The 23498-nt window shown below is 33.9% G+C and overlaps 1 protein-coding gene and 1 long non-coding RNA gene across 2 annotated transcripts in view; one reads left to right on the forward strand and one right to left on the reverse strand.

Annotated features, from left to right (window-relative positions):
- Dpr1 (defective proboscis extension response 1) overlaps nucleotides 1-23498 on the forward strand; it is a 322483-nt gene that overhangs the window by 245847 nt on the left and 53138 nt on the right. The gene's annotated exons all lie outside the window — the stretch shown is intronic.
- LOC145934934 (uncharacterized) overlaps nucleotides 11603-23498 on the reverse strand; it is an 89464-nt gene continuing 77568 nt past the window's right edge. Inside the window, exons 3-4 of the long non-coding RNA XR_014425133.1 lie at nucleotides 15949-15972; nucleotides 11603-13665 (exon numbers count right to left, since the gene is read on the reverse strand). This is a non-coding gene — a long non-coding RNA (uncharacterized LOC145934934). The remainder of the gene's footprint in view (nucleotides 13666-15948; nucleotides 15973-23498) is intronic.

Genomic DNA, 23498 nt, shown 5'->3' on the forward strand with positions numbered 1-23498 from the left:
CAATTATTACAATATCAGAGAGGAATAAACGAATCGTCTCCATAAAACATCGGTATATTTGAAGTGGAACTGATTCGCGAATATTACTACGCGCAGCTTTTTTATAAATGCGCGCTTTAATCGGGTCTTAAAATTCATCACGATTTCCTGGCAAAGATATAGCGAGATTAAACGATCTCTTTTTCATAAAAAGATGAAAACTACTAAACTCTCTCTACGAGAAAGGGGAAGAGGTGAATGAATAAACGTCATGATATTGGCGAAAAAATTTGCGATGTGACGAATATTTAATACCGAACGAAGTCTCGTTTGTAAATATTTGTATTCCGAGATTCATCCGAATTCGTTCGCCGCGCGTGTACAGGACATCCCTGATAAAACTAGCAAAAATTTCGACATTTGCGTTACTCATCCCTCTCTTACTATTTTTTACAGAGCATATATTTTTTTCAATTTTTTTTAATTAAACGACAGTTGCTTAAATAATTGACGGTGCTTCAATTTGCAGCGAAAATAACAAGCTTTCTATTTATTGGCGTATATTTTATTACTTCTAACTTCGGAAAACAGACTCGTTGATTTATAATCGTTCACGCAATAATTGGAAATCCTGATTAATAATACATGTTAATTTGCTTCTGAATAACCGATTCGCATATATGATGAGTAGAGTAATATAATTACTCGTGTCATTAATAATACACCGAGAATGTACCTTCGCGTTCCACATATAATATATATATTCATAACTAGAGAGAATCTTTTTTTAACACAGACGCATCCATCGCATCGGCAAACACGTGAAACAAAATATAGCACGCGAATCATTATATTGTAGATTGCTCGTCGATATATGGAGTGTAGTGATGTTACGGCCAGACGCGGAATCACCACGGGGTGGCAATCAACGAAATCAAATAAACCCGCACACGAAGAAATCAATGTCGAATAATGATTGATCGATGCGGGCGCTTCGTGAAACGATTAAAACTAGCCAATGCTAACGCGAGGCTCGCTCAACAAGTATATCGCGAATCCTATCCTATTTTCTCGACTACTCTCGTACTGCTCTCCGCTTCATGTTTCGTCGATACATTTTGCTTACGAATATATCTAGTATGTCGAAATTTTTTAATTCGATCAAAATATTATAATTAAAAATCCTGTGCGCACATTTGAAAAAGGATCGATAAATAATCCAGAATAATCCCGAGCTGATTCATTATCCTTTTATATTCTTCGTGTGGAAAGAAGGTATAAGAACATTTGTAATGATATTAATCGATGACATGGTAATTTGAAACTACGCTTGTGAATAACGCGTTCGGTAACGCATAAAATTGAAAGAAAAATAATACGAATTGTTCCACAGATATGGCGATTAATTCCGCTGGATTATTTCTCGCGTTGCAGCTTTATTTTTTTTCTCTCTCTTTCGCCGTGAAATTAAGCGCCGATATTTTCTCTGTGATATAACGCATGAGAACAAACTCCGCGAGACCTTTCGACATTTATGTGGATACGTTCACTTCCCCGCGAACGAGTCGGTTTAACTCTTCATCCTCTGCGCGCCGAAGTTGATATGCAAAGTAGAAAGCTCGCGTGCAAAGTGGAACACCACTTGGTGAACTTCTATATCTGATGGCAAGAACGTTCGTACTACGAGATAATATCTTTATATGCGGGAATTTCAATGAACTATACGTCGTACTGAACGAGAGTACCTACTCTCTAATCAAAGGATTTCGTATCCCTTTTGATGTTTCTTCTGAAATGCGTTCTAATAAAATTACAAAAATTAAGTAATATTATCCATAGTATTAATTCTGTTAATATTGAAGCTTTCAATGAAATTTCGATGAAATTAATTTCAATTTACGTAATAAGTAAATTGATTGCGTCAATTAATTAGAAATTAAATTACAAATTCAGCCGAAAACATTTGTATAAATATTTAATAAAATTATAATTTTTCTAAGAAAAGAAGGAGAGAGAGAAAAAGGTATAATGAATCTTGGAACGCAGGTATGACGTCGCAGAAATATTAATGTCGCGTGTAGTGTTTGTAAAATTCTCGGTGACTGGCGCATTGTAGCTTCGGCATTACGTAGCTATATATCGCCATCGTTGAAGAACGCCGTATACCTTACCGCTCGTTCATTTTCCAGCCTCAGCAGGATCAATGTCACTTATTAATGAGCGCACTTTATACCTGTCAGTCGTGACCAAGTTTTGAAGCACTTTGAAGATCGCGATTTCTCCGACGGTCTCGCCTGAAAAATGCACGAACCTCGAGGACGAAAAAAAATATCTTTCCCGTAAAGCTCGGCAATACCAACTGCATGACCGTAATATCTTGTAGCAGATAACTTCTCGTGTCGAAAACTTTGGCGACAAACTTTTTCCCGGTCGCGGACTTCACCGCGTATCCGCCTGTAACTCCTCCACTTCCTGAACCATCTTCCAAAACCGCATCAAAGGACCTTAATTTGCTGTTATTTTCCCCGAACTCGTTTTGCCGAGCGAATTTAAGTTTAACGCGACTTGTATTGTCACGCTTCGGCAATAACCGTGAGGTAAGGATTATTAACGACCGAGTTGCCGTCTTAATAAGAAAACGAAGAAAGGCTTACGATACCGCGGAAAACCCTGGCGAATTTTTAATAACAAGTTTTACGAGGCTGCACGCTTCGGATGATAGCGCTGCTTAATATCCGGGACGAACTTGCAACCTGCTTAGCAAGAAGATGAGAATATTTTCTACAAGAGTTGCGATTTTAATCGCGAATGCGAGTGACATCGAACGATAGTTGCGCATATTTTCAGTAGTAAAACGCAGCATTAGTCAGACATTCAGTAAACGAATATTCAGATACATTGATGAAATATTTTCTTTTTTGTATTTTAATGCTTTTTATAATTTCAAAAAATTATTTGTGAAACAGTATTAGTTAAAACATGTCATTAATAAAATCATAAATAATATAAATATGTTTAAAATATTTCTATAAATTATGTTTTTACAACCGTTATATTATAGAAAACAAGCATTAATGAAATCAAGATTATTTGAATATATGAATTTTTTTTCTATATTATCTGATTAGTATCAGTAGTAAAACGCAGGCAGCATTAGTCAGACATACAGTAAACGGATATTAAAATACATTGATGAAATATTTTCTTTTTTGTATTTTAATGCTTTTTATAATTTCAAAAAATTATTTGTGAAACAGTATTAGTTAAAACATGTCATTAATAAAATTATAAATAATATAAATATGTTTAAAATATTTCTATAAATTATGTTTTTACAACCGTTATATTATAGAAAACAAGCATTAATGAAATCAAGATTATTTGAATATATGAATTTTTTTTCTATATTATCTGATTAGTATCAGTAGTAAAACGCAGCATTAGTCAGACATTCAGTAAACGAATATTCAGATACATTGATGAAATATTTTCTTTTTTGTATTTTAATGCTTTTTATAATTTCAAAAAATTATTTGTGAAACAGTATTAGTTAAAACATGTCATTAATAAAATTATAAATAATATAAATATGTTTAAAATATTTCTATAAATTATGTTTTTACAACCGTTATATTATAGAGAACAAGCATTAATGAAATCAAGATTATTTGAATATATGAATTTTTTTCTATATTATTATCTGATTATTATCAGTAGTAAAACGCAGCATTAGTCAGACATACAGTAAACGGATACTAAAATACATTATATTGATGAAATATTTTCTTTTTTGTATTTTATTACTTTTATTAACTTCAAAAAATTATTTGTAAAAAAGTATTAGTTAAAACATGTCATTAATAAAATTATAAATAATATAAATATGTTTAAAATATTTCTATAAATTATGTTTTTACAACCGTTATATTATAGAAAACAAGTATTAATGAAATCAAGATTATTTGAATATATGAATTTTTTTTCTATATTATCTGATTAGTATCAGTAGTAAAACGCAGCATTAGTCAGACATTTAGTAAACGAATATTCAGATACATTGATGAAATATTTTCTTTTTTGTATTTTAATGCTTTTTATAATTTCAAAAAATTATTTGTGAAACAGTATTAGTTAAAACATGTCATTAATAAAATTATAAATAATATAAATATGTTTAAAATATTTCTATAAATTATGTTTTTACAACCGTTATATTATAGAGAACAAGCATTAATGAAATCAAGATTATTTGAATATATGAATTTTTTTCTATATTATTATCTGATTATTATCAGTAGTAAAACGCAGCATTAGTCAGACATACAGTAAACGGATACTAAAATACATTATATTGATGAAATATTTTCTTTTTTGTATTTTATTACTTTTATTAACTTCAAAAAATTATTTGTAAAAAAGTATTAGTTAAAACATGTCATTAATAAAATTATAAATAATATAAATATGTTTAAAATATTTCTATAAATTATGTTTTTACAACCGTTATATTATAGAAAACAAGCATTAATGAAATCAAGATTATTTGAATATATGAATTTTTTTTCTATATTATCTGATTAGTATCAGTAGTAAAACGCAGCATTAGTCAGACATTTAGTAAACGAATATTCAGATACATTGATGAAATATTTTCTTTTTTGTATTTTAATGCTTTTTATAATTTCAAAAAATTATTTGTGAAACAGTATTAGTTAAAACATGCCATTAATAAAATCATAAATAATATAAATATGTTTAAAATATTTCTATAAATTATGTTTTTACAACCGTTATATTATAGAAAACAAGCATTAATGAAATCAAGATTATTTGAATATATGAATTTTTTTTCTATATTATCTGATTAGTATCAGTAGTAAAACGCAGCATTAGTCAGACATACAGTAAACGGATATTAAAATACATTGATGAAATATTTTCTTTTTTGTATTTTAATGCTTTTTATAATTTCAAAAAATTATTTGTGAAACAGTATTAGTTAAAACATGTCATTAATAAAATTATAAATAATATAAATATGTTTAAAATATTTCTATAAATTATGTTTTTACAACCGTTATATTATAGAAAACAAGCATTAATGAAATCAAGATTATTTGAATATATGAATTTTTTTTCTATATTATCTGATTAGTATCAGTAGTAAAACGCAGCATTAGTCAGACATACAGTAAACGGATATTAAAATACATTGATGAAATATTTTCTTTTTTGTATTTTAATGCTTTTTATAATTTCAAAAAATTATTTGTGAAACAGTATTAGTTAAAACATGTCATTAATAAAATTATAAATAATATAAATATGTTTAAAATATTTCTATAAATTATGTTTTTACAACCGTTATATTATAGAGAACAAGCATTAATGAAATCAAGATTATTTGAATATATGAATTTTTTTCTATATTATTATCCGATTATTATCAGTAGTAAAACGCAGCATTAGTCAGACATACAGTAAACGGATATTAAAATACATTATATTGATGAAATATTTTCTTTTTTGTATTTTATTACTTTTATTAACTTCAAAAAATTATTTGTAAAAAAGTATTAGTTAAAACATGTCATTAATAAAATTATAAATAATATAAATATGTTTAAAATATTTCTATAAATTATGTTTTTACAATCGTTATATTATAGAGAACAAGCATTAATGAAATCAAGATTATTTGAATATATGAATTTTTTTCTATATTATTATCTGATTATTATCAGTAGTAAAACGCAGCATTAGTCAGACATACAGTAAACGGATATTAAAATACATTATATTGATAAAATATTTTCTTTTTTGTATTTTATTACTTTTATTAACTTCAAAAAATTATTTGTAAAAAAGTATTAGTTAAAACATATCATTAACAAAATCATAAATTATTTAAATAATTATATAGAATACTATGCATATGTTATATTATAGAAAACAAGCATTAACGATGTCACGATTATTTGAATATATGAATCTTTTAAATTATAATTATTTATTAAATTAATAATATTTTGAGATAATTGACAATATAATTGAATGAAAAAAATGACAGAGAAGATTTAAAATCGTAAATCGATTTGATATGAATATCTAAAGAAATAAAAGTGTTCCAATTGTGCGATTGTGATTATTCCATCGCACTATTCAACGTGTTATATATTATTCGCAACATCTAAAAACATTTATCGCATCGCATATGCGGAATCAGTTAAAAGCATTAACACCGACTTGAAGGCATTGCGCCTAAACTACGGCGCGGAAGTGAGAACGGCAGCCATTTCGCCATTTCTCCACAAGGATGCTTCTACGATGGCATATTGTCCGGCCACGACAATCAAGCTTCGATTTCCGACCCCGGCCGCCATTTCGACAGACATTTCGCTCTTAAACGCGGCTTTCGAAGCGAAATGGACTTTTCCCGGACCGTTGCATTCGCGACAAATCGCGCCGACGATCTTCGTCGCGCATCGGCTACGCGAACTGATCAATTGCGAGGAAAAATATGAGATGGCGAGAATCTCGGAACGATGCTTCGTCTGGCGTAAAACGAGACCAGCGTACATATAATTTTTATTACCACATTTTTGAGCGAGATAACTCGATTGAAATTCTACCGAGAGCTTTAATCATCTAGATTTAATTACGGAGTTTAAAACAAAAGCGAGATATGGATGCAGGAACATGTAAAATATGTAAAATAGATCTTTGAATTTATTATTAATATTCTGGTGAAAATTTAATTCTATTATATAAAATTATTCTACATTTCAATAAAATACACGATTATATTTATATATAGGTATCACATACAACATATTTATTTCAATATTATAAGCACATAAGTAAAGAATTAATTTTTTTAGAGAAGTTATAACGCTGACTGTAATATGTATAAAAATAAATGTGTTTTAAAAAATATTAAAAAAGCAACTACTGTTGCATTAACAATTTCAAAAGTTGTGGTAGAAATAAGACAAGAATTTGATCAACCAGAGAGAGAGGGGGGTGGGGAGAAAAAGAGAAAGAGCAAACGTTATATTGTTTTACTCTCGCGCGTTTTTCCTATGTAACTTTTTTTTTGTATTTTCCATTTATATCAAATAATATTTCTCTTTCGCGGAGGACACGAGAAAATGGTGTATTCTTTATTTATGCGAGGACGGCTATTTTCGAAGCACACTTTTCATAAGAATAAAAATTGCGGATTTTACAAAGCCGGAAGAGAAAAACGCATCATCGAATGCAGAATGCGATATTAAAAGAAATATGCATTGTTCGAATCGCGTATGTATTTTAAAATTATGCGTTGCACGTAAAATCGTAAAAGCATAGATAATTTTTCGACATATTGATATAGAATATTAATATTGTTGGGTGTATGATCATAGTACAGCTATTTATTTATTCTCATTTTCGCACGGAGAAAGAAACGTCGTGTTTTAAAATATATAGTACATATTTTTTTGTCACAAGTACTTATTAATGCTAATAAATAGATTTACATTCGCGATATTTACATTCGTAAAATACGATATATACCTCGTTCTTACTAAAAGGCAATGAAATTTATCTGCGCAAAATGTTTTTCAGTAAAATGTGTGAGAAAAGAAAATATCAATATTTCATATATCGCTAAAATATCTCAATCGCTCAACGCAATATCTGTATTACGTAGATATTTGTCATTCATTTATTTCGTTTTCTTCAATATATATTACATATCTTTTACATATAGTATATGTATATAGAATCACAGAATAATTACAGAAAATATCGAAATATAAAAGAAATATAAGAGAACATCTATAAGTTCTTTTATATATATTTCGATGTTTTCTGTAATTATTCCGATTCTTTTACACGCGAAAACTCCGAATGACGAGACGTCGAGGAAACGGGACAAAACGGCGACGGACAATCGACGAAACTTCCGGATACCATTGTGCCGTGAGACAATCGGCACGCCCGAGTTTCCTTAGGAAGCATTGGCACAGCTCGGTAGAATTCTTCTCCGAATTAGTTACGCTGGCGAAGATCGGGCGTGCACGCCGGAAACTCGACGACGATACCGTGAAATTCCGACAGTGGCCCGCGGGATAATGTCCGGAATTTCAAATCGGACAATGGCGCGCGTCGAATCTTGGCAAATGACTTTGCACCGTTACACTCGTAAACGGAATTTGCGACTGATCACTTTGAATCGGTATGCATCAGCGCGGAATTCGCGCCTCGGTTCAGAACTCTCGAATTCGAGACGTTCGAGATTGAAAAGACAAAATCTTGATGAAGTTTCGATACACGCGATCTTAAATAATTTGCTCACGACGTGCATCAAACTATTTTAATTCGATATCATTTTAATTCAAGATTCTCGAGAAGGACTGCTATAAATAATATGCTGCAATTATTGTAAATAATTTACTAATCGATATTGATAAACTTAATAACATTTATATATAAGATCACGATAAGTTTTATATTATCTTTTCGAACATGATAGAGTAAACGTTGTATGTAATAAATAAGATACGCGATAATTTCGAAAGATATGGGGTTTTGTAACAATTAGAGCAAAATGTTGAAATTGTTACGATCGAGTCACTTAATCTCCTCTACATTTTTACTTCACGTTTATTAATCTCTCTTGTCGGATACAACGTACGGAATATTTCGCTATTGTTAAAAAGAAGGAGAAAAAGACGACGGATACACACAGAGAAGAGACGCGAGTAATGAAACTGTCTAGCGATAGCCGGCAACTCTTCAGAATTAATCCGACATTTCTTCCTCCTATTATTAGATTTTCCCTCCTGCGTAAGGTCGGCTATAAACAGAGCTTAGGTTTTCCGCTCGAGGAATACTGCGAACACGGTAAACAGGTCTCTTTCTCTCTATGTGCGGGTGATCTAAAGCGGTTGATTCATGTGTGCGTAAACGCTTTTGCGTGTGTATGTACTTAGTTCATTTGTTGTAAACTGTTTCTCAGAGCATAATGGAAAGACTGAAATAATAACGGTTGAGGAAAGAGAGAGAGAATGAGAGATAATAGAAGAGTATCCGAAAATTCTTTCTTCCCTTCATAAGCCATCTTATCGACTTACCAGTCGTTAATACTCTACCGCGAAATTATCGGGGAGCAAGAAGTTTCGTCGACTTCGCCCGCCCGTTCCACGTTGTACAGCCGAGAGTTCTTACAATTTTCTTGTTCGAGAGGGCCCACGATTGAGTCAGTATAACCCTGCCGTGCCGAAATTCGGATACTTTCGCGTACGCGAATTGGGCTTTTATTAACTCGCGAGAACATCTGCTGGGGAAATTCCGGCTGTTCGTTCCGCTTGCTCGCCACAAGCGAGTTTTGTTCTTCGCAAATATTCTCGCTCTCCTGTATATTACTTACCTGGGGATTCCACAGTGTTCATCACGAAATACATTTTGGATATACATATATATAGTTAAACTGAACTTTACACTTGATTCAACTTCATACCCTGACGATTTGACTTACCAAAATTGATCTGACGCGAAACCTCGTGACACCGAAGTACAAGAAAGTTCGAGATCTCATTCGTTTGAAGTTTGATTGCTTGACATCGAAAACCGACACCGAGTATGTAACTCAAATTATTTAAAAATTAATAATTATCGCTCGATATAAATTTATTAAAGATCGCGGATATTAAAGTTTTTAAATTTTAAATTTATATCATGTAAGCAAATTCGCGCGCACATGTCTCACGACTCGTATCGACAAGCGGTGGGCGAGCTCAAACATTGCGGTCGCATGCGAAAAAAGGGGGACGTTCGCACCCTCGTGCCAAGCAGCGGATTTTAATTGAATGCGCACGCGCGTTTTGACACGCACAGCACGTGCCGGGGTATCGGGCTCCAATATTTGCCGTCGAGCGTAGAAATTGAGATCGTCGCGACGCGGAAACGGCTCTGTTTACGCGGCTTTTATTCGCACCGCATTCTCGTATATCCCGAAACACGGAGGGAAGAGGAGGGAGGGACGCGTTTAGCAATCCTCGTATAATTCTCGACAAAACACAGCAATCCGCGAGTCCGCGAATGTTCCTCGTCTAGCTCGTAGTGCTAAATACTGAGCTGTTTTGTACGCGGATACGCGGGTTTCGTTGTTCAGTATTGTGTCGCGAACATTCGATGAATCGCTCTGGTGCTATGTGAATTTAAAAAAAGGAGCGAGAGAAAGAGAGGAGGAGGGGGTAGAAAATAGGGTCAACGTATAAGAGAATTCGGACATCGACACAAACGCCAGGCCGTGCGAGAACAAATTTGTTCGACCGGCCTCAACATGCACACAATAGGTCTCGTCGGTCAAACGCGCGTACACACGATATGCGGCCATCAGCTGATTGTATCGGTGGAGGTTTGCCCCGAAAATTTTTCCGAACCGCTTCGAAAACGCAGCGAGTTGATTAAACGATTGCCATCGCCGAAGTACATGACGTGAAGTCCATTTCGTGAGAAGCAATAATCGTTGACAATTGTTCGAAAAGGATTAGTCATAGAGGCGAAAAACTATCTATATGACAATAATCTGTAAAATCTTTGTCAATTTTCCTTATACTTTTTCTTTTTTAATTACGAGCTTTTAATAAGAGTTTGGACGTGTATGTACATAATGAAGTAAACTTAATTCTAACAAAGTTACGCGATACAATAAAATGCAATACATTTTTATTGAAATTTCTTAATAAATTTATCGCTACTGTTTTCTTAACTTTAGGAACGCAAAATATCTTTGTTTCAAGCAGGATACAAATAAGCCAAAGTTGGCTCTTCGACATTGTTGGCTCAGCGTAGCACGCGTATATATCGACAAGAGCTACATATAGGTCAGGGATCATATTGTCGGGGACTTAGCTTTGCTAAAATCCTGTTCCACGATGGTGGACATGAAAGGGTGCGAAGGGGCGCGGCGAGTAGTAGTAGTAGTAGTTGATTCGCCGTTCTCGTCTCGTACAAAGGTGCTGCCGCAAACTAAGTTGCCGGAACTCTGTCTCGATGAACGGATGAGAGAGTAGAGACGTGTCGAGGAAGCGAGTGACGTGCTGTCCGCAGGAACGCGCAGGCAGGAATTAGCGTAGCTTCACGTGGTTCAGTTTCGTGACCGGCTGACTCTCGTCATCACGGGAGTGTCGAAGGAGATACGTTTGCATGTACAATAATACTTGTGCACACGGTGTTACTCATACACGGCTCTACCGTGGGACGAATTAGTATTTATAAAGCGGCCGAGAAATTTCCCGGAGAGTGCCGCACTGGGATTTTGACCCAGATAGAGAGAGACTCGAGTTCTTGGCACCGTATGTTATATGTATGCGCTTGTATAGTTATACAATCCCCTTAACCTTAGAATACTAAGCGATCATTTCGTCTGAAAGTCGTAGCATCTGTATTCTTGAAGTATATTGAAGTATAATTATTTTTGGCTAAATCGTAAAAAAAGAAAATTATGTTGACTAATTAATGTTAAATTGTAGTTTATATATATTTTTATATTCTTTATATGTAATCATATTTTAACGTGATGATAAAAATTAATTATCGCATAAACTATATTAAATATATATACTTAAACTCTTAATAAATAGCTCAAAACTTTTTTTCTAAAATTATTAGATACTAAAGATAATAACATTAATATATCGAACGCGCGCTTTTCATCAAAGACTTGATTTTAGATTTAGGATAGCTAATAGTAACGCAAAAATTTCTTATTTCTCTCTCTCTCTCTCTCTCTCTCTCAAATTAATCCTGAATATTGCGCGATATTGATATGGAGAAGAGATCGTTCGTCATCGCGTCACGTTACAAAAATCTTAGACAAAAGTTCTCGGGCTGCTCCGCCAGATCGATCTATTCTTCATACCGTGAAATGAACGGCACTCCGACGTGACTGGTTGAAACTTTGATATTCTGAAATACTTCCGCTCCAAAATCGCAAGAAGACCGGAGAAGGAGCAGACGATAGTTTTAGTGAAACCGAGGGTAGCATAGCTATCCGCTACGTCGATAGCAGGTGACTGCATTCGGTGCACTTGGCTACGCAAAGATATACTACGTGCATATACTTTATATGTGCGAGCGGGCATCGAATCGTCAAATTGCGTTTACTCGCACCACCGATTTCCCGCCGATCGCATTTATTTTCGTGAGTAGCTCCGAAATTTGATTTCGCGTTAAAAGTCGATCATATACAAGAATTCGAAGATTTTCGCGTGACATCGAAATATTAAAGAACAAATCGTTCAATATATTTTAAACAATCGGAAAATCTAACTAGAATAAAAAAAAATAATGTACGCGTTCTTCTTCGGTGCATATATATTTCTCACAATAATCCTTAATAAAATTTGTAACGCAAAGCGTGTATAATGTAGTAAGAAAATTGTTTGCATCACAAATTGCTTGTCAACAAGTCATTAACAAAGTCAACGGCTAATTTTCCTTGAAAGAAAAAGTTTGCTAACAATAATCGTGATATATAGGATTAAAACAGTCTGAAAGCGGTAATTAGAAGCAAACTCGTGAAAAAAAGCATGCTGCCAGAAGGAATTAGTTTTTTTTTTTATTTTTTATGTGCATATGTATGTGTGTATCCCACAGCAACTTATTTATTGCACAGTAACTCGATCGCAGCATGCAACGTATTTTCGTATTTCATCGGTGTTGTAATTTAACCCACGTCGTTTACCGCCATAAAATCCGGTCACGCCCCCAAATGCGCCTTATGATATAAGTACCGCATGAAAAGTCCACCTTCAGGATATAAATTCCCTCTTTTCGGTGTTGCTCGCGTCGCGGTAAAGGATCTTTCAAAAATATATATCTTATTTTTCTTCATTATTTTTGATATTATATCTTTTCTTTATTTATTTCCATTATTATTTTATGTGCTTTATGAAACTTTCTCGTGTTCGGCTTTTAAAAAAATGGCTTACGCTCTTATTTGAAAATATTTTTTTTTACTCTTGTAAATCTCTCAAATCTCGGTAATATTTTTCAATATTTTATCGCATATTTTATTGAATAAGATTTTACACCAAACGCTTTATATAAAATTTCTCTGAAAATTTCGATGTGAAATTACTGTGCGAAATTGAAATAACATAAACTTTGAGTTAACTGGTACTCGGTTGTTTGTTACGAAACGCGATATTATTTTGCGGTGCATCGTGCTACATAACACGGAAGTTTAAATTGCCTAGTGTAAGTTGACCCGAGTCGTTCAACATCATAAAATCCAGTCACGTCCCTGGTGGCTGCTTTAAGATATAAGGGCGACATGAAGCCAATTTCTTTGTAATAAACAGGCTTTTTCCATGTATAGAAGATTAAAGCGATGAAAGCATTCATGTACATATATTTGTCACTACATTATGCGCGCGATCTTCCTTCAGTCGTCAGGCAACGACTGATGACCGTCATTTCGTTCGAAAATTTTCGCCGAGAGAGAAAAGATCGGCTACAAATCGACTACATCGACGATAATTCGATGTGTCACGTGTGCAGCGAGGTGTGGCGTGTCCGCAGAAGTTTAAATCTCCGTCGAGTTCATCACACGCGAGTATTCGCAAGTACAAACCGAGTCGTTGGAGACATTGTGGAACCTAGTCACGCCTCGCAGATGCCTTTATGCCAGAGCTGTAACATAAAGCCGGCCTCATCATAGTCAAGTGCACCTCACTCACAGTTGGGAAATGTCAAGAGAGGCCGGATGGGGTTGAGAGGTAGGGGTTGGAGGGATGCAAGAAGAAATACCGCCGTGTAACATGCAAAGCGGCCGACAAGCCCCATCCATTGACGGATCAGCATAAAAATTGCGACAAAGGAGCAGAAATTTTGCGATGTCTATACGTGCGTTCTGTATATATACCGTCGATCAACGATCGATTATTATTCCGTAAGGTGTCGGAAATGGCACAAAGAGTAATCAGCGACAAAGACGAGCGGCATTTCGCAAAGCGACGTTGAAATGTCTCTTAGCTGAAGGAAATTGTCCCGACTACGAAGCATCGGGAGGGAAAACGCGAGGAGATATACGTACACAAGAGTATTTGCTCTAACGCTTACCTCCGATACGGTTTTTACTATTTCTTTGAACGATTCCGAAGCATTAACGCTGAAATGTATATTTACTGGCATTGTCGTTTATCGTTATTTATAACGTGCGTTTTCCAACGGCAGATGCATTTTAAGTCAGTTTCTCTCTTTTTTTTTTTCCTAGAGACAAGCGATTGTGTGTGTATTTGGAAATGTCTCGTGACAGAATGAAATTTTCGACGTTATCTATCTTATCTCTCTCGCGTCGAAAAGTTTGAAGAAAAATTTCATTTAAAGAGTTAATGGAAAATGGGTCGCGAAAGAGATATTCCAGACAGATCTTATTTTTGCATTGGTTTCTGCGAGTTACTACGCAGAATACAACGCAAAGTTGCAATCGATGCGATAATAGAAGAAAGTCTCTCGTGAAGTGCTGCGGTAAGACAAGGCCTCTTTCTCTCTTTTCTCTCTCTTTAATAATTTTGTCTCTTTTCTCTCTTTTTCTTTGTCTTTCTTGTAAGAATATCGGACTCGCAATCTCTGACTTTCAAGGAAATTGAGAACATCGTCTTCTATCGGCGAATCGCTAAACGCGTCTTCCGCGAAGCTAAAAGCATTTCGCTGCATGCGAGGAAAAAAAAGAGCTCTGTTCTATCTGAAATCGATGTTTGAAAAGGCGCCGAAATAAAATATCATATCGGATAGCATATCGCCACCCTCGCTCCTTCTCTTAATCAGAAAATGTGTGCGCTTTCAGTTCAGGGAATTTCCTATCGCAGCAAAAGAGAGAGAGATACACTATGAAATAAATAAAGCCAAGCACAAAGCAAATAAATAAGTAACTTAAGTAAACGAATCGAGTATGGCATTGTTTCCAGCAATGCAGTTTCCTGCTTTCTCTCGGATCGAAAAATATATATTTCCGGTTTTTGAAAAATATATATGGTCTTAATAAAATGTAGTGCTCGATGATATACAAACAGAATATTTTATTAGTAAGGGAGAGATTTAATTTAATGACGCAGATTTTAAATCGAAAAAATGTTCCCGAGATATATATAATGCACTGATTTTATTATCGCGATAATAAAATAAAAGTCATTTCGCTAATGGGGAGTGATTTATGGAATTTTAAGGCTGCCATTTAATAATTTGAATAATCTTTTTTCTCATGCATCGATAATTTCGCACTTCGATATTGACCTCGATTTTTTTTACCTAACGCGACGTGTTAAATTCTCAATTGGCAAAAAGTCTTGCAGTATCGTATTACTTACGTAAATCGAAACTTTCTTCAAAGATAACATCGTAAAGGAGTATCTCTCGTGTAAGGTTACGAATGGGTAATTAATTAACGATCATTTTAATTAAAGGATATTCGATCGACATCAATGAAAAACTTTACCTAAAAATTTCGAAATATTTTAAATAAATATATTTATTTTTTGTCACATCATCGCTATCTCATAATTTAGCATCGATACAATATTAGCATACACATAGCACGGTACACAGTACATATCGTTACAAACATTTATTTTGTAGGACACTGATCAATTTATAAAGCTCCCTCTCTGCCATTCGATTTTTCATTATTGACATTCTGTCATCCTTGAACGAAATAGCAGGAGTCGTTTTTGCGAAGGAGAAAAAAGAATACGAGAATTCCCGTTTTAAGCGGATCAAACACTTCGCCGCTTGCACATTCATGAGGCAAATTGCGCGAGACAGCGCGCAGTTTTAGGCGAACGGAGTCTTCTTGAATGGTACGATACGTTCGTGCACACAAATTCCTACATTCTCCTCTATTTTTTCTCCCTTCAAGCATAATAAGCACGCGCATAACAAAATCTAGGCTAAAATATATAATAATTATTATCTCACCCATTCGGTCGACCGTGCAGTGACCTGGAAAAAAATTCTTCAATTAATAATCCGAGAAGACTATGTCTTGACGACGTTAAAGTACGTGCGATCTTTTTTTGAGTGTACACGGTATTTACATTTTGCATAACAATGCGACGTCTTTGTTGATGATGGCGACGCTCTACCGCGAGAGTTCTTAAACAAAGAATAAAGTCGGCTTGATATGAAAATATGAAGTAAATTTCGTTTCCTTCTTCGCAACATCTCCATTATACAGCGCGAAGATAAATTCTCTTATTTTTAAATATAAATACCTCTGCTAATATCAATTGTGCGCAAGTACTGCTGGCGAATTTACAAAAAAAAAAAGATTCATATACAATTAATGACAGTAACAAGAAAAATGAGCTAATAAATTTAAAAAAAAAATTTTTTTTTCTTTGTACAACTTCAAAATATATAAAAAAAAATTTTCTTTACTGTGTCCTGAGCGTTCGTTTATTTCCCGAGTTTATCGTCTATGTCATTAAATTTCGAAATAGCGCTTATACGCGAAATTTTCTCTGAAAGAGAAAGCGGATGCATTTTTGTGTGCATTTCACGTTGTTGAAATGACGTTGACATATAATGATGATGATACGTTCTTTTATAAGAATTTTATTAATGGACACCCTATACCGTAAAAACTACGTTGTCGTTTCTTATAACCTCTTGCATAATGTATCATATACGCAGCGTAGTTATAACCGCAGCGGTTTACATCCGTTCATTTTACTATAATAATTAATTTTAGAAGCTTATTAAAAATATTGAAATAAAACACGTACGAAGCATCGAGTGTTTCCGTAAAAAAAAAAACAAACATGAAATGGAGCATTTTAATTCTTCCGTTGCTCTTTTCTTTAATCGATGTAACAAAGTAGTCTTTTAATAAAATTTTAAGTACTATCTGAAGTACCATTAGTAATTATCAGAGGGTCATTTCAGCGCACGATTTAAAGCGCGCTCGATTTCCACTCCGATTAATGAGTTCTGTTGTATCAAAGTTTCGTAAAAAAAAAATCATCAGAAGTTATAAGTATCTTTAATTCTTATGCGCGCCATGACTACGAAATATATATCGACTTTAATTCCAGGAAAAGTAGAAAAAAAACTATAAAATATAAAAAACAAATTTAATATATTTTTTTTAATCTTTAAAATTTTATTTTTTACGGTTTTTTATGTATGTATATAAATGGTATTAATTAATTTTCCTACTTTCTCAAAATCTGTTTTTCTAACTTACTTGTCTTTATTGCGTTGTTAGCATTTTTTATTCGCCATAAATGAAAGTAGCGAAAGTTTTAATATATTCTACATTTTGTATATGCTTTCTTTTAAGTGCGTTGGAAAGAACCTGTCTCAAAGCGCATAATAAATAATGATAAAGTAAAAAGACATTGAATATATACATATGTACAATCTGTATATATCTGTAATAAAACTGTTTCTTTTAATTTGCAAAGGGGAGGTTTAATACCCCCCCCCCCCCCAGGATCCGCCAATGTATATATATATATATATATATATATATATATATATATATTATATATATATATAAAGAATTTCTCGCCTAATTATTTTCATGCAACGAAATTATCTCATCATTTCGTCCTATGTCTGACTTAATCTATACTGAACTCCTTGAATGCGTAATGAGTATAATTTACAATGTATCTTATACATACATATTGTATATATTATATAGATATAAGGAATTTCGCCTAATTATTTTCGTGCAACGAAATTATCTCATCATTTCGTCGTATGTCTGACTTAATCTAAACTTAACTCCTTGAATGCGTAATGAGTATAATTTCCAGTGTATCTTATACTTTTATATATATATATATATATATATATATATATATATATTATATAGATATAAAGAATTTCGCCTAATTATTTTTATGCAACGAAATTATCTCTTCGTCGTATGTCTGACTTAATCTAAACTTAACTCCTTGAATGCGTAATGAGTATAATTTACAGTGTATCTTATACTTATATATATATATTTTTTATATATATATTATATATATATGTATATATAAAAGTATAAGATACACTGTAAATTATACTTATTACGCATTCAAGGAATTAAGTATAGATTAAGTCAGACATACGACGAAATGATGAAATAATTTCGTTGCATGAAAATATAATTAGACGAATGTAATATTCATTTAAGAAACTCTTCATATATATATTATTTTATTCGCAATTCTTTTTTGAATAGAGCATAACTGTTTTATGTAAGCAATTTTTCCGTAAAAATGTATTTAATCGAATCAGAGATTTTCCCAAGAGGACACATACACAATTTCTTTTTCTTCGCTCATATCGACGCGTATTTTCATAGTATCCTTCCGCCGCTAATTATTGCAGATCAGCATTAATTACCATCCGGTCATTGCGCAAATCCGATTGGAATTTAAACGAAAGCTGAAACCAAAGAGAGAAAAAAATGAAAAAAAGGAGAGAACGCGATTCTTTTCGTATTCTGCGCTCACGAACGCCTTGTCATCCGCCGGCGGAAATTTAAGAACTTACTCGGGAATATCTCCGCGAACGGACAGGGCTCTGCCTACCTTTCTTTTCTCTGTCTCTCTTTCTCTTTCTCTCTCTTTCTCTTTATTGTTAGCAGCCACGGAGAACTCGTTTTCCACCGAGCCGCCATTTATTCTCGCTGCGTACATAACTGCCCTCGCTGAAAATCTCATCTCCTGACAAATTTCGTTACGTGCCCATGGCAATTTCCGCGTATAAGTTCTCGTTCCCCGCTCGCGCGCGCCTCCCAAAAAAACCGAAAAACTCTCGGTACGGTTTTGGCAAAAAAATTGCGCAGGAATTCGTTTCGAGTGTTAATCAACCAACGCGAGCACGCTTTAACTGCGATTGACGTTTTACGGCATAAAGCCGAAGCTGTCATGAACGAAACTTCACGAAAGGAAAAGTTCTGTTTATAGTACAAAGTATATAGTACAAATAATTGTGCATACCTGATAGACTCACATCATCATTCAACATTATAATCTTTTAATTAATTATTAATAAAATATTATATAGGAAGAACTAAAAATTTATTATTTTATTAAAATATGTTTATTATATCATTTACGTTACTAATATGCGCTTAATGATTAGGATTTGAAAATCACATCAAATAACAAAAATAATCAAAATTTAAATAGTTAAAGTTTATAAGAAACATTTTTATAATAAGCTGCGAATCGATATCATTTTTAATTTTTCGTATTCTTGACATATCTCCGCAAAAAAATTAAATTAAATTTGAAGTTAAGTTTCTATTTCTTGTCAAAAGTATAATTACTTTCAACTTATCGTAATTTACCGCGGGCATTATAATCTCAACAAAAAAACGACTAAGATTTAGGGAAATAATGCATACAATAAATAGTCTATTTGTGTATATTACTTTTAATTACAAATCTAATTATTTTTAGAATGAATTAATGATAATTTTCTTTATGATAATAATTTTATTTATCAAATTTTTAGCGAATTGTAGAAATAATGGAGAATGAGAGATATAATACACACATATACACATACAAAATAAGCTATATTAACATATAATATCGAAAATAATTGGAGAATACGAGTTTTTCTTCTATACTCATAATTCTTTATGCACGTTGGTTAATTATTGTCGACGAGAAAAATTAAAGTCACGCAAGCGGCTTTTAGATAACGAGCCAACCATTATTTGTACGAACAGTCGTGTTCGTAATGACCGTCGCACCGATGATTACGAATGTGATTTAAACATTCGCATTATGTGGAGATTTACGTGGAAAACACGCGTCGGAAACCGCGAACGGTCCGACGCGAAATCCTCGTTTCAAATCACTCATGTTTGAGTCAATGTGCCGCGAGATTTGTTGCACGCAATCACGCAGCGACGCAATTCACCACAGAAACTATATATAATGGCGCGCTATAAATAATATAAACGGCGATTAAATCGGGGGGGGGGGGGCGAGGGCCTCGACGGTCCTCGCGAAACATCGTCGTAATTATGCGAGTAATTATTAACGCGCGCGCACAGTTTTATATCCAGCGATAACGAGCAAATTATTTCTGAATATATCGTACCGCGATTCTAAATTGCGAAACTTGTAAAACGACAATGACGGACGTTTACTTTCTCGTTATAAACATCACGCTAGGATAATTATTTGTTACCCTAGGGTGCAAACTGAAAATATTAGATTTCGCCGTGAATGTGTTCTATTTTACTCATTCAGTTTCGATTACTAACTGATTCATAAAAGTTCAATATATTAATTTTATGCACAGTTGAAAATCTTGAGAAACAAAAAGAATATTTCTTTACAGTATTAAATAAATTATTTCTTTATTTGGTCATTCACTATTTTTTTATACGTTTCTGTGATTATTAATTAAAATTGTCTAATTCATACTTATATAATGTAGCTTATAATTTTTTATTTTATTATTAATTGGACAGGCGTACAATTTTATGTACTTGAGATTTAAGATATCGTATTTACATGTGTTTTAATGAATCAAATGCACAATGCATTTGAATAAAGCGATTTCTCGCTCTCACTCTCTCCTCTGTTGCATTATTTAATAGAATCGCAGAAAGATAAATACTATTAGGTAATTTACTCAACCGCGCGCACGCATAGGATTAGCGATAAGCTGTTGCCGTTTGTCATTATGCACGCGGAACTTCCACGCCGTATTCAGGTTTATTTACTTTACTAATAGTCAATGCAACGCACACGCGAGAGAGATTCATCCGCGAGTGAAATTAATTAGGCGCAATTATGTCAACGTACATATTAGTTTTCGACCAGCGTCGTGATTATCGCGTCACGATTTAGTATCTGGATTTGTTTTAAATGCGTGCGTATTGCTGCATACATCAGCTTTTATTATAATATAAATAAACTTTTGATGCTGAAAAAAGCAAGTGCAACTGCGATATTTATCCGAACGTTAAATCCTTTGATGGAAAAATAATCGACGCTATTTCTTGCTCAACTGCGCGTCAATTCGCGTAAACAATATCGTCACAATTAATTATTACAAGTCGCAAGATTCGCGCGAATCATAATCATTACGACATTCATTCGGTAAGGCGATAAATCATAACTCGGCAATTTGTTACTACGTGACAGGTCGGTGATATCGCGAATGATTGTCACGGAATGAGGCAGGGTTGCGACGTAGCATTTTCCGACGTAGTGATTTCCGGTAGAAGAACTTCCGGGAGGGATGAATGTGTGTTCGCGAACGTCATTGTGCGAATCTTGGCAAGATGCGAGACTGAGTTTATAAACGCCACCGCGCAGTTCACTAAATGACACTTTTTATCAAACGCCAGCTCGCGCGCAGAATTACGTCCCGCTGGAGTCGACGAGGTAAACTCAACATCTCTATTACGTTCTGGAACATTAAAAGCAAGATTCGCATCTAGATTCGCGAAAAAGACTAATCGATAAAGATTCTGCCACCATTAACTAACACGAAAGAGATTTAAGAAAATGCTTGATTATGCCTTTATTATTATGACTTCAAAAATATAAGAAAGAATATAAATATTTTTTATATAATTTATTTTATATAATTATTTATTATATAAAAAAATATATAACAGCGATATTTATATTTGGTAGCTAAAATACTCTAGAGCTATTGACTGTTATTTCATTAGAATAAACTCGTTTTCATATATGTATATTTAGAAAATATTTGTTAATAAAATTCAACGAAATAATTTTAAATTATTCAATTTTATCGCATCGATCTTTGTGTGACGAGATGCATAATTAAATCAATCTTCCCGTATACACTTGCGACTTAAATCGCTTTCGTTGCATAATCTTCGGCGTAATTTAGCACAGGTGCAGCACAGATTGCATATAGGCGAGAAAGAGGCACGAACCGGCGGCTGAACGTAAATTCTCCGAATAGGATATTCGCAGAGTGCATGACGGTGGATATGAACGTTAGAACGGCGCACAAAGCGCGATGTCTAAGGGCTTACGAAGGCCCAACGGGAGAGAACTGCGAACCTTCTCCTCCCTTTGCGCCCAACCCTTTGACGACCACTCGTCAAAGAGCAGCGCCATGCGCGAATTTCGCTCCCTCTTAATCCGCGCGTATTCACTGGCGTATTGCCGGAAATTGCCACAGGTATACACTCGCACAAACATCAATTTGCGAAGAGAAGCGAAACTATAATTTAATCATCTATAATTTAATAGATATCGGTGCATATATACATATTACTTTATATGGTTCTCTGATAACTTATGTGCCAAACAAAATAGGATAATTTTAAAATTATGTTTTTTAATTGTTAAAACATTTTAGAAACAAATACGTTTGAAAATTATGTTTTACTTACATGTTTGTCTTACTTATTGTGTATTGTGAAACTTTATTGAATTGCGCTAATGATTGCTTGTTGCGAATCTAAAAGGACTATATCTCGTATTGTGTATGTGTGTGTATTTTCTGTTCTACTTCATTTATTATTTACACACGCATACACACATTCGCGAAAAGGCTAAGACAAACTTTACGGTAACATTCACGTGTCTGTGTTCGCCATTCTCTAACATTTTCTCTAAATCGGCGTCATCTTTGTCTGCACGTACTGACCCAGTTAGCCTTTAAGCTCGTTGCACATCCAACTGAATTACACTGCAGCTCGTGTACGTGGTCGAGCCAGGGGGAATATGAGATTGATTAAAAAGGTATCAGTATCTACAGCCGTGGATTGCAACCGCGAGAGAATATGCATACATATATATACGGCCGAACGATACATAGAGATGCATTAATCGAGAAGTAGCAATTAGTAATGAAGCGTATCGGCTCGCATTTCTGCCGTAGAAATTTGTGGTTAAATTTGAACCATCGCGATAACAATCCGACATAATGCTAATTCTACCTGTAATACGAACTTATAATAAAACCAAACATTCGTAATATCGTGTTTCGAGATTTTCGCATGTAATTTCGCGAAGCGGACGTTAAATTGAGTTTCGCCTACCTCTCTCTCTGTTCTTACATATATTTGTTCAACATATAATCGAGCACAATCGTCATTTTGGCGTATCATGAGGCGACTCGTGACGTTGGACTCGCGCCAATATGACTGCAATTAGAAACTCTATGATAATTTTCACGAGAGCTAACCATTAACCCACTTCCGTCTCTCGGAAAACATTCGAAGCAGCATAGTTCTCAATATCGCTACCCTTCGCGATTTTTGTTTATTTTCTTCTCTATTCTCCGCTATTATTAACGAACGTGAGATTTATAATTCGATATCTGAGAGAAAATATTCTTTGATATACTCCGAGTCAGAGATACCGCGATAAAATAGCTTCATTCTTGAGAAGATTCAACATTCATTGATGCACATGAATCACGATGTTCGGCACAAAATCGATTCCAAACTTGTCAAACGATAAACTCTTTAAAAAGCCTTTTTATACTATCTCTGAAATATTTCAATT

Source organism: Prenolepis imparis, unplaced genomic scaffold (genome assembly GCF_030444845.1).
Source record: "Prenolepis imparis isolate NDT839.2.m4 unplaced genomic scaffold, iyPreImpa1.0 SCAF_4, whole genome shotgun sequence".
NCBI lineage: Eukaryota > Metazoa > Arthropoda > Insecta > Hymenoptera > Formicidae > Prenolepis > Prenolepis imparis.